Source organism: Ptychodera flava, chromosome 8, assembly GCF_041260155.1.
Source record: "Ptychodera flava strain L36383 chromosome 8, AS_Pfla_20210202, whole genome shotgun sequence".
NCBI classification, from domain to species: domain Eukaryota; kingdom Metazoa; phylum Hemichordata; class Enteropneusta; family Ptychoderidae; genus Ptychodera; species Ptychodera flava.
Window position 1 is genome coordinate 2,048,552 of NC_091935.1, and position 13,371 is coordinate 2,061,922.

At 39.0% G+C, this 13,371-nt stretch overlaps 1 long non-coding RNA gene across 2 annotated transcripts; it reads right to left on the minus strand.

Annotated features, from left to right (window-relative positions):
* Nucleotides 1-7,226: 7,226 nt before the first annotated feature.
* On the minus strand, nt 7,227-13,130 carry LOC139138169 (uncharacterized). Of its 2 annotated transcripts, XR_011553545.1 has the most exons (5): nt 12,659-13,130; nt 11,292-11,359; nt 10,577-10,737; nt 9,741-9,869; nt 7,227-9,053 (listed from the first exon to the last, which is right to left on the minus strand). It is a non-coding gene; the product is annotated as an uncharacterized lncRNA (long non-coding RNA). The 2 variants fall into 2 exon arrangements; XR_011553546.1 differs by lacking the exon at nt 9,741-9,869.
* Between the last annotated feature and the right edge of the window lie 241 nt (nt 13,131-13,371).

The following is a 13,371-nucleotide window of genomic DNA, read 5'->3' on the forward strand; positions in this document are numbered from 1 at the left end:
TAAATGTACATTAAAATCAATACCCTTTCTTTACTGACACAGATGCAACTTATTTCGTTATTTGCCCACGTGTGAACACGTGGGCATATGTCGCAGCGATGTCTGTCTGTCTGTGTGTCTGTCTGTCTGTTGGTCCATTTTCTCAAAAACGGCTGAACGTATTTCAGTCAAATTTGGTAGACATCTTCAGAATTCAAATGGCTAGAACTGAAAAGGTTTTGGTGGGCGTGGCTTGGATATTAATGAAGTTATGAAAGTTTTAATTTTTCTGTTACGCCGCGTATGACAAGTGAAAACAATCGACTGTTTGAGGGCGCTGTGAAATGTGCTTGTCCAGGTTGGCTACAGCTGCAGCTGGATAGCTCTGGTTTCAACCACGGTCCCTCCGTGTTTCAACCTCGTATTGAACATTAAAAATATGATATTTTATTACTCATTCAACTCACTATTCAAGATAAAATATCGTTTAGCAAATTAGCTTTATCCTTGGTAATTGATTGTTTCCCTCGCTGCTCGATCGCCAGAAATGAGTACATACGTTCTTAGCCCTGCGTACGATGCTGTGTGTTCCGCTACAGCTAATAGCCCCGCTCACCACAGCCCTGCAAAGGCCCGTACGTAGAGTTGGTGACTTCAAATCCATTTTTGGACTTGACGTAAAAAGCCAAATTACTGCCGAAATTCAGCGTTCTTGGGCCCAAGTCATATCCCTGCCTACCTCAGCTACTCGATCGCTTCCAAAAATGCCAGTCTTTTATTCTTTTTTCTAAATAACCGTCGATGTCGGCAACTCTCTCGCTAGCCCTGCGTACGTACGCAGTGTACGCTGTGCATTCCCTGTGTGCGTTCCTAACACACAGCGTACACTGCGTACGTACGCAGGGCTAGCGAGAGAGTTGCCGACATCGACGGTTATTTACGAAAAAAGAATAAAAGACTGGCATTTTGGAAGCGATCGAGTAGCTGAGGTAGGCAGGGATACGACTTGGGCCCAAGAACGCTGAATTTCGGCAGTAATTTGGCTTTTTACGTCAAGTCCAAAAATGGATTTGAAGTCACCAACTCTACGTACGGGTCTTTGCAGGGCTGTGGTGAGCGGGGCTATTATTAGCTGTAGCGGAACACACAGCATCGTACGCAGGGCTAATACGTTCTCTACCTAGCCTCATGGCATGGAAGTGCTGATGAATAATATTACTTTGGGTCAAAGGTATTGAAGTGTCCAATCAGGTTCGTGCACAGAGTCCAAGGCCATGACCTACTTCATGTACTTCTGCACTGTTTTGATTTTGCTTCGCCAAGAAACGTATTCGTCATTGTCCATAGAAGTATGTTTGCTCTCCTTTGAGGTTGTTTGTGAAACAAATTCCGGGATAGGCCTTGGAATGCATACGATCGGCATCGCGGCAGTGCATGTAGCTAGCCCTACGAGTTGGCGAGAGTGTCCGCTTTGGCTACGCCGCCCTCCACCCTCCGGCAGGCGGCGTAGCCCCCGGCGTAGCCAAAGCCGGACACTGTCGCCATACTCATAGGGCTACGCATGTAGCGTACCATGCTTGTGTAACTGCCGAGCTCAACGTGCATTCACGGTTGATACTCGTGTACAATCATGATGTGTTCAATTCTTATGAAGATTCATAAGTCTTACTTTTGCAGTCTTTTTTCCGTACGATAATCCCGACAATACGTGTTACTGTTAGACGAGGTGGCCATTTTATGATTCAATACTGCACAGCTACATAGCGTATCGTGTGATCGAGGTACAGCATTGTTGAACGGGATACAGAAACTCTGCAGAGGGAGAAACGATCGTTGACATGAACAGTCAATGTACTTCAGCACGTAGTCCGCAGATAGCGGATCGAGAAAATAAACGTGTCCCAGTAATAACGGAATATTTATGTACATTAACTCGATATTAATCAAATTTCCAGCTCATCGCAAAAAAATGTATTGCAAAGATTAATTTGTCACTGACAAATACTGCACTGTATGGAAAAAACAGTCTGTAGAATAGTTCAACCTCAAGTGGTATTACCCGAGACAAACACTTGTGTTGTCAATTTTGATTTCATTTCATAAACTTCATACTTCATCGAGTATCGTGTATTTCAGCCTTTGTGAAGCCATTTTATTGATATTTTCAATTTTTGTCTTGGCTTTGTTGTGGAATATGTTGAATCGTCTCCGTGGACATGTAGGCAAAAGTGTGACGGGGTCGAAGTGACTTGGGTACCTGGGGCCGACCAAAACCAGTGTGAATTACTGGGGTCAAAGCGGACAGCGGCCGGGATGACGTGTTCCCCAAGCGAGCTACCTTCAGAAGTCTGTTTCATCGCAAAAACGTCAACTTTTAAAACCCGTCATTTATTTACTGATGTTATTCTCAGCATCACAACATATACGCCTCTGCTATGTATCACAGCAAATAGTTATATTTGAGCGCCCCGTAAATGGGATCCTCGTTTTTTGCGAACCCGGAAGTGTGTCTTGCTCAATGCATTTCCTACCCATAGCGAGGGAAACTGCCCGCGTTCCCATGCTCCCATGCACCCTTTTTCAATGCCAGTGCAACGCCATCTGTGCAAAATTTGTTGTGGTATGCTCCCGTGTGATGGAAAACCTCTCTTATTCTAACAATGACGTAGTTGACTTTGGACTTCGATTTCGTAAATGTGATGTCCATGCAGTGAGTTTGGGTTGGCGCGCTTATAATGCAATCTTCGCCCGCCTGCGGTCCGATATCCCGCATTTATTAGCGATATTTATCTGTTTTGACTTGACCAAAGTTGGCAAAACTTGCTATGTATCATTAAAGATACTATGATACAAGATTATTGAAAGTCATTTGACATTTTTTTCAGCCAATTCCCAATATGCATATTTAATGAACCTTCCAAATTAGGGATATATACTGGCATTTACTTGATAAAATTTGGCGAAACATGCTGTGTACATTGATCATTATACCAGGTTATAACAGTATTGAAAGTCATTTTGCATTTTCATGTCAGCTAATTCATAATTTGCATAAATAGCTAACAAGCTTTCACGGTTTGGCATATAGAGCTTGAAGGACTTGACCAAAGGTAATTACACATGCTATATTGTGATACAATGACAGTACTCAAAGAAATTAATTATTTTTATTTCAGCTAATTACATATTTGAATACTTAATGACCTTTAGATTTGATCTGTGGTGAAATTCATTGTGTTGATCATAACTCTTTAAATGTAGCAAAGCATGTAGCAAAGGTTCAAACTTGCACATAAATGCAATATATAATGAAACACGTGAGCATTTTCAGTTCATATCTGGTTTACTTTAGCCAATACCTTATTTGCAAATTTAATGAACTTTCCTAATTAAGGATATTTACCTGTCTTGACCAGACCAAAGCTGACAAATTGTTTTGTACATTAAAGATACTATGATACGAGATTATTAAAAGTCATTTAACATTTTTACTTCAGCCTATTCCTAATTTGCATATTTAATGAGAACATTTCAATCAATTCCTTATTTGCATATTTTAATGAACTTTCCTGATTGGGGATATATATTTGGATTTAGAATTAATCTGTGGTGAATATTATTCGTTATGTTGATCATAACACTTTCAATGAAGTTGCAGAAATGTGGCAAGGGTTCAGTTTGCATATAACTGCAATATATAATGAAACACGTGGGCATTTTCAGTTCATATCTGGTTTTTATGGAAAGCCATGACTGACTTAAGTAAACTAACATCATCTTGTTTTGAGTATTATCATTTTGTTCTGTGCAGTCAGCATACTATTTTGGCGCTTTGCTTTTTAGTCCCCACGGACACCGTCCGGGGGGACTTATAGGTTTGGTCGTGTGCGTGCGTGTGTGCGTCCGTGCGTGCGTGCGTCCGTGCGTCCGTCCGTCCGTCCGTTCACGCAGATATCTCAGAGATGCAAGGTTAAGGAGCGATTTCATTCAAACTTGGTACAATAATTACTTCATATGTCATACAGATGCACGTCGATTTGTTTTGTGATACGATCCAATATGGCCGCCAGGCGGCCATTTTCTAACGATTTTTTCATGTACAGAGCCATAACTCAGACATGTTTCAACAGATTTTATTCAAAGTTGGTACAAGGACATTGACCAATGTCATAGATATGCACGTCAATTTGTTTTGTGATACGATCCAATATGGCCGCCAGGCGGCCATTTTATTACGATTTTTTCATGTACAGAGCCATAACTCAGACACGTTTCAACTGATTTTATTCAAAAATGGTACAAGGACATTGACCAATGTCATAGATATGCACGTCAATTTGTTTTGTGATACGATCCAATATGGCCGCCAGGCGGCCATTTTCTAACGATTTTTTCATGTACAGAGCCATAACTCAGACATGTTTCAACAGATTTTATTCAAAGTTGGTACAAGGACATTGACCAATGTCATAGATATGCACGTCAATTTGTTTTGTGATACAATCCAATATGGCCGCCAGGCGGCCATTTTCTAACGATTTTTTCATGTACAGAGCCATAACTCACACATGTTTCAACCGATTTTATTCAAAGTTGGTACAAGGACATTGACCAATGTCATAGATATGCACGTCAATTTGTTTTGTGATACAATCCAATATGGCCGCCAGGCGGCCATTTTCTAACGATTTTTTCATGTACAGAGCCATAACTCACACATGTTTCAACCAATTTTATTCAAAGTTGGTACAAGGACATTGACCAATGTCATAGATATGCACGTCAATTTGTTTTGTGATACAATCCAATATGGCCGCCAGGCGGCCATTTTCTAACGATTTTTTCATGTACAGAGCCATAACTCACACATGTTTCAACCGATTTTATTCAAAGTTGGTACAAGGACATTGACCTATTTCATACATATGCTCGTCAATTTGTTTCACGTCATGTAGCAGTAACATGTCAATTATTGAAGTTTCGTAAATAGGCTGATATGTCAAGAAATACTGCATCAAATTCATGAAACTTTGTACAGATGTTAAGCTCACATTGCTTTAATATTGGAAAAGACATTTATCAGTGTCATTTTAATTAATTTGTAATTGCATAAGTAATGAACTTTCCTAATTAGGGTGATATAGCCACAAATTAATACAACGTCAAATGTGATGAAACTTGATACAGATGTTGATCTCATTGTGTTGTAAATACTGCATCAAACTTTATGAAATATGGTACCAGTGATAATCTGTTAAGTGTTAGGATTGTATGCAAAAATGTTTTGCAACATCCTGTTGATTAATTCCTAGTTGACTCATTTTATGAACTTTAGGATGATGGCCTTCTTTGGTTTTATGTTTTCATCACCATGGAACTCATTCTTGCCCATTGAGCCCCATCTGTATCAAAGTATTTTTATCACAGACCTAATTAATGAAGAGGACTCTATCCTCTCTGAGGACATGTAATCAAAGTACCCATTAACAAGTGGGGACTGTGTCATCAACGATGACTTGTTTTCTGTAGAATTCAGTGAGTTGTCCTACGCATTGACAATGTTGTTCTAGGAATTTTTATGGCAAATTTGTGTTGGCAAAATTACAAATTTGTGTTGGCAAAATTACAAGAATGCCATCTCCTCCGTGAAAAAGGAATTGGTCTTGACATAATTCAAAGTAGGAAATCAGAAGACAGATTATGAAATCAGTGCTGTCAGAATTTTGAAATACGGACCAAGCTGATTATCAGGTATAGGGTACCGAAATAAAGGGAAAATTCGGCGATTTTCGTAGCTTTGACTGCTCCGGTGGGCTTTATTTTATTTTATTTTTTTTTGAAAAAGATAAATTTATTTCAACATAGTCACAAATAAAACAAATCTACATAACTGTGAATGCGTTAAAATTACAATGCGTCTTGTGTGAAAAAAACAAATAATTAGCTGTTTGATTACAAAGATCATCATATGAATGCATTCAGGATGGGCTTTATTTTTGGCCGGGGTGCCCGAAAACGCCCCCACACGGCCGAGTACTCGACTCTGCTTACTTGAGGGGACGGCATTTTCTGAAGCTATATATCTCTCTTCACATGAATTTACACATCCGTAGGAGTAAAAAAAAACTCTTTTTATCACGTACCTTTCACATATGTCTCAACACTCGAATGTATTGTGTTTGTCTTCACGTAAATTACCCTCAACAAGAATGTCTTGTCAAATAGAATCAAGTCATCTTGCTAAAGTTGCACAGAACGTTGGATTGTTTGTATGCGAAGGCAACATTGCGGATTGGCCATGGCAGCGTTTGCGATCTTTCATGTGTGACACTGCTGAAATCTGTGCATGAACAAAAACGAAGGCGGTGCAACAAGTTTACGTGGTCTTAGGGAGCCGTCATTATTTACGGGCTTGGGGGGGGGGGGGAGGGTTCACTCAAAAAAACTAAAAGCTACAATGGGGCTGCTCAAGATTTGGAGGAAAGAAGGGGTATACAATTTTGGGTTCAAAATGATTTGAGACACCTATCAGATTGCACCATTTCAAATATAAATTTCTCAAAAGTTTCGATGCCTCCCACTTGGGGTGTTCTAACTGTTTTAGTAAAAACACAAATTGAAAAACCCTATCAGTTTTCTCCAAACTGCACAATTGCACACATCAATTTCTCAAAATTTGCCATGCAAGAGAAGGGACAACCGCCTCTGGCACTCCCCCTCAGTCTCCAGCCTCCCCCCAGTACTATCAAATTCTGCGCTGCCAAGATATCTTAGTGAAAACCCTGTCATGATACCAATCCAAAGTAAACGATACTATTCCAGTGTTTTCTCTGCATGTTCACTGAAAGGGACAATTTCTGCCCCATTCATCAAAATTAGGAGGAATATTTCAACAAATTCACAAGTTACTACAATATGAGCTTGGATCACCATCATATGGGCGTATACGTGTTTTGTGCGCGATTTTCGCACTGTAATTTTTGAAGGGCAGAAAATGGCCCGAAATGCGCAATTTGAGAATTGCGCAGTCGAGAGAAAAACCCTGCTATTATGGTGGATACTGGTTATAGCGCGAACTCATATATCTACATTTTGTTGCGACTTTGAATTTCATTTGTTGTTTTCACCTTTTTCAGCCGTAATGAGATAACCGATGCAAATCTAGAATTTGAAAACTCTTTACTGTATTTTTGTAAATTTCACAAATACGTACGGATATTTAACTTTCTTAAGTGGGAGGATGTCAGTTGTTACGTGCAGAGAAAACGAACAAAAGGGTGAACTCAGCAGTTAACGTTTAAACAAAATTTATTACAAAAATAAAACTAATTGCTAAGTCAGGGATAGAGTACAAGCTTTAAAAGTGTACAGACTACTTATCTCAGCTGGGACGGCAAAGCTCCAGTCTCAGAGTTGTAACAGTCTGTCGGATGAATGAACAGTCCTTTGGCTTGCAGGCTTGAAGTTGCACAAAGTCCACAGAGTAAATCCAGCGTTGGCAGTGAAGGTCTTGAGAAGTCTTGCAAATTACTACGGCTGGATTTTTGAAACACTTGTAGTAACACCCAAGAGACACGATCCCAAAAGTCTGACTGGAAGCTGTGCACGTCCCTTTTATACCCATGTGCTTACATAAAGGCATATAAGAACAATCTAGAACTTTTATTGACATGCTAATTACTGTTCTAAAATTATCTCTCTTACACAACTAATAAAATTTCCAGAACATTCTGAACATGACTAATTAAATTCAAGGTTGTGAGGTCATTAAGGGCAGTGACCTTGAGAATGTTCTAGACTACTTGAACTCAGGTCATGATGAGTGTGGGGGAAAATGACCTACATAACACAGTCAAAATGTTTGTGTTGGAAAGGTGTTACTCAAATTCCAAGATCTATATCAACTTAATAGCAGTTTTTTTCCTCAAGAGAACCTACGCTATGACATTAAAAGTTTTAAAACCATCCGTCTGTCTGTCTGGCTCGTTTGGTCGATGTCCCGGGCCTTTCTGTCTCCACATATGTGCGTATGTATGTGATTATGATTTTCCCTGTCTTTCATCGGTTTTTGAGTTTTTTTTCTGTTTTCGCAAAACACTAAAATGTAATAACGCATACGACTAGTAATTTATGTGTGAATACTTATTTACAGTCATGTATGCAATTATATTATGATGCATAAATCCATTATATTCTGATGTTGCTGGCATATTCGCTCCATTTTATTTAGAACATTGGGCAAAAATACATGTTCAGTACAGTTTACATGTTCAGCAAAATACATTATCAGTATAGTTTGCGATCGCTATACAAATTGAGTTCCTTTTCCATTTTTGCCAAGGTCATAGTCATTTGCCAAGGTTCCTGCATTTAGCTGATAGTTGATACTCAACTTAAGCGATCTGTGCTACCTGTAACATTACAAGCTGTAAACTTATTATACTGAAACTTTTGCATGACAAGTTTTCTCCTTATTTCCCTAGTTGAAATATTTACATACAGACCTAATCGTGCCATAATTACTTCAATTTTACGCCATTCATTTGACAACCTGAGTCAAATATTTTTCCCTGGACGGACGGACTTACGATGTGCTGATAATTGTGTGCGTAGTAATCGTGTTGCAATTCAACTTTGTCGTAAATGACTCAAAAAGAAAATGAAAGAAGAGGTTGAAGCATAGTTGTGGCACTAAATAAAAACGGAATACAATGACGAGGCATAATGCTAAAAAGAAAGAGTTTCGAAAGGGACAGTAAAAGATCACGAGTTCATTCATTAAAAAAGATAAATCACTCGGTTCAAGATGAAATGATCAGTAAAATATTGACAGCGAAAAGAAAAACAAACAAAAAATATAAACACACACACACACGTACACACAAAAGCAAAACCCCGGACGGTTGCCGATGTTATGCGAACAAGCTAATACCACCCTAGGCTGCCAAGATTATGATAAGCGTTATGAGCAGTACGATGCCGATGACGGTGGCCGTGACCGATAGTATCAAGGAGTAGTTGGTGAATTTATCCGCTGCGTCGTTCAAACCAGGTTTTCCACGGTTGTGCAGGGCCTGCAGGATTGAATGATACATTTGATCATTGTAACGGAAGGGGGAAAAATCAAATCTCAAGGCAATCGACAAAAACAATTTCAAGATAATGCAACTTCTCCAAAGTGTATTATCAAACTTTTTCGTTTAGTTAGGTCAAGACAATATTGTCTTAAATGTGTTTTCTTAATCGGCTAAAAAGAATATCATAGTTTGGAACCATCGCCATCAAAACAAACGCCAATAGCAATGTCAATTAAAGACAGACATTTCCCTCATAAAATGTTATTTAAAAATCTACAAACTTTTTGGTCGCCAAATGCACGTCCGTCTCGTGGGATTAAGGTAGTATGCGCCTCGAAAGATAAAGACTTAAACTTTTGCTCAAAGTTTCCTCGAGGAATCTTTCAACCGTTCTAGTTACAAATCAAGAATAAAAATCGGGGGTCTCCGTGCAAATTTGGTACTAGAGAAACAAATTACCCAAGATTTACCGATATTTGGGATTCAAAATGGCCGCCATGCCTATGTTAACTTATTGAAGAAAAATAAAATTTTCGATTATCAAAACACTAAGACGGTCAGTCTTTCTTACACCAAGAGCTTTAAAATGAATTCCCGCAAGTGGTAGACTATAGAAAAGAGTAGTAATAGACATCAAATCAGGTCCAATAATCGTTATCATTCAAGGTAAACTGTGAAATTTACCAGGTCCAAGGAACATATAGATGATGACAAAGGCGATGGGGCCATCTTGAACCACGAAATAGTGGTGGTACCAGGTGTCCGGAATGGGTAAGCGTACCCTGCCAGCTAGCCGCACCCGTCAAGATTGACCTAAAGCGACAAATTCATTGTTATTTGGTGAATTCACCAAATTACTTTTGTGAGTCAAAATTTGGTATGCTGTCACTCATCATTTGAGAAACAGACAGGTCATATTTTGATACAACATCTCCGTATCTACCGTAGAACTTCTTAAATGATTTCACTAATCTACTTTCTGAGAATCCTTGCCTCACTAACTTTTGAGCTAATAGGCTGTGTCTAACTCGAAAGTCTTCATATGAATGGCATGCTCTACTGTATCTGAGGAGTTGTGAAATATACACACCATAAGCTGGAGATGATGGTATATTGCTCGACAAAAAGGGAAAGTTTATGATTTCAAAATTGAAATCGTCTCTTTCGTCATACAGCTTAGTATATAGTGTATTATGTCTAATTTCAAACAATACATCTAGGTATGATGCCGAGTCCACACTTTCAGTTGTTTCTTTTATTTCTAAATCATCTGGGTAGATGTGGTGTAGATAATTGGATATACCAGGATTGTTTAAACTGATGAGATCATCAATATATCTGTGGGTGTTGTTAAATCGCTTGGCAATCCTTTTACACCCAGATTTCTGAAGTGATTGCATGAACTCTGCTTCATACGAATTCAAAAATAAGTCTGCAAGAAGTGGGGCGCAGTGAAAAAAGTGAGAGAGTCTGAATTTCTGTCGCCGAGGTGCATTCTACCATAACGGCATTCTACCTACCATTCCGGAATAGACTATGGCGGCGATGCCCACGGGCCAGAAACAGAGCAGGCATGCGGCTATGGCGTAAACCAAAGCCCCGATGTCCTTTGAAGTGGTCGGATTAGCAGGGCTCTGGTCAGTACCCCGCACAATGACGACATGCTGTGGACTGGGCTGCTCTATTGACAGAAGGCAAAAAACTTTATAACGAAACAGTGCATATCGATTTGACATCAATAATTAACACAAAGACAACATCGCACATGGAAAACATCGTGGTGATTAATTTGATTCGTCACGTTAGGAACATCACCTGTGATAGATTGATCGATTGCTTCACATTCCGTGAGGAGTCGTGGCCATATCGCATATGCAATATGATAATAATGGACTACAAGAGAGATTAAAGTTCAGAAAAGTAAAATATGGATGAAACACATTTGTTCATTTAGGTATAGTTTCCATAAGAATGACATTTCTCTCGTTGTCTTTGATAAAGTAGTCACTGTCTACGGTGACTTATTTTCGTTTTGTCTCACGAAGACAATCAATACTAGTAGCCTTTTGAAAAATAATCAATTAAATTTATGAAGGATAGAAAATATCAAGACATTGCCTTCCATATTTTGTGTGTCTAATACACCGAGAAGTATTGTACCAATTGTGATTTCCTGTTTTCATGAGAAAAAATAGAAGACCTTTATCAGTTGCAAGCGAAGTATACGGGACTTACTGATTGACCTACAGGAGGAGCTGCTCCAGGAACATTGTATTCGCCAGCGTCTTGCTGTGACGGGCTCACTGTATATCGAAAACACAAAGTAGGATGACATTAATGTACTTCTGTCGGTCATCACGATAAGTCAATGATAGGCATTGTTACTTTCTTTTCGAGTTCCGTCCTTTTTCACCGGCTAGTAAATGAAATGAAATGTAATGGTAAACAAACAAAATATGCTAATAGAGAATTGATAATTTCAAGTAGTTTTGGACATGGTCATTACCATGGCAACAGAAGATTACATATTATGCCATTGAGCGACAACATCGTTTTCTTTCCCAAGAAGTAAAAGAGGGGGAAGATGATTTCCTTTGTGTTTGCTGCCCTAAACCACGTTGTACAGGCTACAGCACAAAAAAAAAATTGAATTCAAGGATATCATCGATTTTTTTTCAGCAGTGGAAATGTTGTTGACGGGTGAGAAAATTGAACTGCTTACTGCATGTAATGTGCCACATATTTGTATCAAACACTGGTACAAGGCATCTCTTTTGAAAAATTAAACAACAAACACGCAGGGTTACCGCCAGATCAAATGTCCTTAAAGCTTTATCTGGTAGGGTCACGTTTGAGATGCCGCCAGGCCATTGTTAGAAAATCTCCATAGCAACTATATTACGGTATTTCTATTTTCATTTTTGTTTCATTTGGTCTCTCGCTTTCCCTATTTACTTGATTTAGCGGAAATTTGACGATACGAAAGATATTCTAGAAAACACACTTGAAATTTGGCATTACAGGACAAAATTGAGATTTCGCTGCATGAGAAAAGTATCACTTTACAAATATTTGAATTTCTGTCAACACGAACTGCAGGCTGCTTAAAGTGAAAGATGATAATCAAGGATGATAAAACGATCAATGTCTGTATGATTTAAAAGGAATTATTATCTGATTAAAGCAGGTGTTATTATACAAAGCTGTTGCCCCTTCTATCGTGAAATTTCACTAAATTGTTTTATTGTAATATTTTTTTCTAACAATCTTACTCTTGTCGCGAACAGTCAATCCAGCGTCTCAGGGAACAACTACCGCGCCATCGTACACAACAAAATTTGAAATTACTGTCCTCAATTCCAGTAAAGCTATCGAATTGTCGCTGTGTTGAATTGCTAGGGTGAAACACTCTTTAAAGATCCTTCTGCTATGGGCATCGATTAGCTTTCGTTGGTCGAAGATAGTGCAATCGAAGATTTCAATGTATGATACCGCAATCCTTGTAATGTACAAATATGTCATATTATGGAGTCTTCTAACATAATTGATATTGGTTATACAATCATTATTGATTAGTGCTAAATTTCGTAACTTCAACTCACCCTTGTTTGTGTCCATGTTGAAATAAGTACGAGACAGACGACAAACTTCTTGATCCAACCACTGTTTGATCGACACTGACGATTATAAAGTGTACTCCCTCTATTCATCTAAACTTTGTTAAAAATTAGCCAGGCCGGTGAGGATTCTTCGCAAATTTGATGGCAAAGCACAAGAGAGCCTTGGGCATTCTCCAGTGGCATCGTCAGGAGACGCTCCTCGGATGATGTCGTGTCAGTGACCAAAACATCCTGACCCCTGCTTTTCAAGAAAAATTACGACCGATGTAAACAGAACGCGGCACATCTCTTCACTATTTCCCGTCAATGAAGACGGAGATGCGTTAAGTCCATTGTCTGTTAAAATGTAGAGTTTGGCTGATGATACACATAGGGAATAACACATACTGTGTTAAACCTGATGGCATTCCTCTTTCACATTGATCAACAAAGTGGAATATTGGTACTTGTCTGCCGGGGTTGGGGCAAGATAATTGTGATTTTATCGTTATTGTGGAGTGAAATGGATATCTGATAAATCCCCCTGCCCGCCCTCCTGATCCCCTTGCTACTGTTCCTCTTAATCGTCGTCGTCGTCATCGTCGTCGTCATTATAGCCATAATGTACATCATCATTATTATCGTCAGTATACAAAGGTATAGCTTGTACGTTGTGCATTGTACTCCCTCGTTCAGCTAAGTGATAGTCGCTTGGT